Genomic DNA, 2955 nt, shown 5'->3' on the forward strand with positions numbered 1-2955 from the left:
TTAACATTAGTCTCGGTAGATCAAGGTCTCCAGCAGGGTGTTGATTTCTGAATTGGTAATTGTCTTCATTCTCTTTGTCCGTTTCATCTTCTTTTCCTCTCCCTTTCTTTAGTTAGATTTTTTTACTCTGGTTGAAAACTTGACCAATCTTCTGAGTTGAAATCGTTTTTTCGTTTGTTCCCTTTGTTTCTTTTTCAATTCGTGAAAGCTTGTTATCTGATTCTCTTCGTCCGTTAAGTTTTGTTAATTAGATTGATTAAAGTTCTGATTTCATCTTTTGTTCAGTCACCTAGTTTAATTTAATTAGGTTTATTTTTGATAATTTAGTTGATTTCTAGCCTTGGTGTTAGTTAGTCAGTCAATTAGTTTAGGTTTTAGTGTTGAATCATTTAAATGTTTTCTCCTGTTTAGCATAGATTACTGATTTGGTTTCATTATTGCTGTTTGGGCTTTGAAGCCATGTTAGACCTCATTTCAAGAGGTCTATTTAGATAATTGGGTCAGAATCAAGCCCATGTATGGCTAAGTCATTGGGTCAAATTGACCCATGAATTTTCTTAGGGTAATTAACAGGGCTTAAATGGGTAATTTAGGAACTCTAGGTGGGGGAATCTTAGTAACTGAATTAGAAAGCTTCCTAGAAGGTGCCACTGGGACCTAAATGAAAACTGATTTTTTGAGCTAAGGTTACTTAAGCAAGAACGAAAATTTCAAAAGGATTGAGGTGCAAAACTAAATGCATTTCTGCAGCCCTAAAACCTTGCCTATAAAGGCACCTTTTCTTCAAGCTCAAGGGAGAAGATTTTAGAGAAAAAAAATTCCTAAAAAGCTGAAACGGCTGAATTTCTTTGAAAAACTCTAAATTCTATTGCTCAAAACTACCAAAATTCTGCTTTGGTTTTTGATTTCTGATTCTCTTGTGCTAGTTAGAACTTTGAAAACTCCATAGTTATATTTCTGAAATGGTTTGAGTGTGGATTGAAGATTGGGTTTTGGTTTATTGGTCTCCTACTGTTCCATTGGTTGGTTTCGAGTTGGCTTTGCTGGCTGTTTCCTGTTGCTGAGCTCTGTTCTACTGCTGCTTACTGATTTCTTGTTTCTCCTTGCTTTTCTCTTTTAATTCCCAGGTACATACTCCTAGGCCCTATTGATTGTGAAGTTAGATTTGAAGAATGAAATGAAAAGCAGAAAGGCTTTATTTGTGCTTCAGTTGTATCTCTTCTTGATTTTGTGTTTTAGTAGTTTAGTTCTTATCCTTGTGCATTATTATGGGACTGTTAAGATGCTGTGGTAAAAGACTCAGTCAAATTGCATATGTTTCAGCTTTACTTTAGTTTTGGCTGAAACGAGTGTTCATATTTGGTGATGATTTCATGTTGAATTAGTTATCATGACAAGTATAGGTTAAGGATAAAATGCTAATGTGTAGTCTGCTATCTGAAGGCATTGTGATGTGTGTTTTTTTTTGGCTCAAAATTGTATGTCTTAAGATATGTGAGTATAAACTCATGTTAAGGGTATTTTGACTTGTTTATTAGTGTGTGATGTTGGAATCTGAGTAACTCATTCGCTGATTTTCTAGATTGATTACTGCTAGTATTTGAGAAGAGTTTAATTGATTTAAATTTGTTAAGTAGCCATTAGTGCAAAATCATGTGGAAAAAAAGAAAAATGGTCTAAATGTCACTTTAAGAATAGAAGCAGGTACTGATTTATTTCGGTTTTGATTGTAAGCATGTTTAAGTTGGATTTGTTGTTTACAATTCAGAGTGTTTAGCTGGTTGCTCTGTACTCGACAGTTTAAATTCAGAAGCAAAAATATTGGTTTAATCTCATGTTCCACATAGTCTTGGCTATTTGTTATTTAATGAGTTTTGCACAACTGATTGGCTTTGAAAGTTGGCCTAAAGCTGGCCCAGTTACTGAGAGTTCAAATCTCAGACCTGAGTGCATGAGATCATGCCTTTGGGTCGTCCATTCGCTCCTTAGATTTGGGCTCATTTTGGGCCCAGGCCTGAAGGGCACCTACAAATGGGGTCATACACCTTATATTGTTTGAGCCTATTTCATTTCATCAAGCCCAGCTGATGTTCCAATGATCAATACCACACAAGAGGGGGGGGGGGGGGGTAGGTGATTTACTGTGGTACCCAATTTTCGATCTAGAAGAACCTGGTTCTTCTATGTGTTCTAACTACTACTGTTTGCGGAATTAAAATACAGAAAATAAAAGAACACAAGGATTTTTACGTGGAAAACACCTGGCTCAAAAGGTGAAAAAACCACGACCTACTACTCAGTAGGATTTTCCCAAACATCCACTAAACTCAATGAGCCAAAAACAGCATATACAAAACTCTTGTAAACCTAAGGATTAACTCTAATCCCTGTGTGGCACACAACCTCAACTGTTGCGACACTTTCAAGTTAACTCTAACTTGAATACTCAAAGTACCTAATACAATTGCTTCTATGAAAGCTGGAAAGGTACAAGTTTTAAATCACCTACTACAATTGAACTAGAATAAGAATAAACACAATGGAACTGGTTCTTCTATCTTGTTCAAGTAGCTGCAGGCGTGCACACTCAATCTCACATAAATTGCTTGCAAAATAGCCTTGCTCTTTTGCTCTCAATTTTGCTTAACTTCAGCGTATGTGCATACCTGTAAAAGAGAACAACTCAGTTATTTATTAGATTAGTAATTAGAGTTGGATTGTGACTCAATTTCTGATCCTCCATTGAGTTTGAGTCCTAGACCAATCCAAACTCCAACCCTTATCCGGATGTGTTCTCTTCTCATAAGGAGACATCTTCTCCTTATCCCATATGCAATCTTTTCGATCAGTTCAGAAGATATTCAGAAGATATTGCTGCTTGATCCCCAAGGACTTATCTTCTTCACGTGCATCTCATGTGCATGGGCCATAACAACTGTGTCTCCTAAGATGGAC

Source organism: Nicotiana attenuata, chromosome 2 (genome assembly GCF_001879085.1).
Source record: "Nicotiana attenuata strain UT chromosome 2, NIATTr2, whole genome shotgun sequence".
Taxonomy (NCBI): domain Eukaryota; kingdom Viridiplantae; phylum Streptophyta; class Magnoliopsida; order Solanales; family Solanaceae; genus Nicotiana; species Nicotiana attenuata.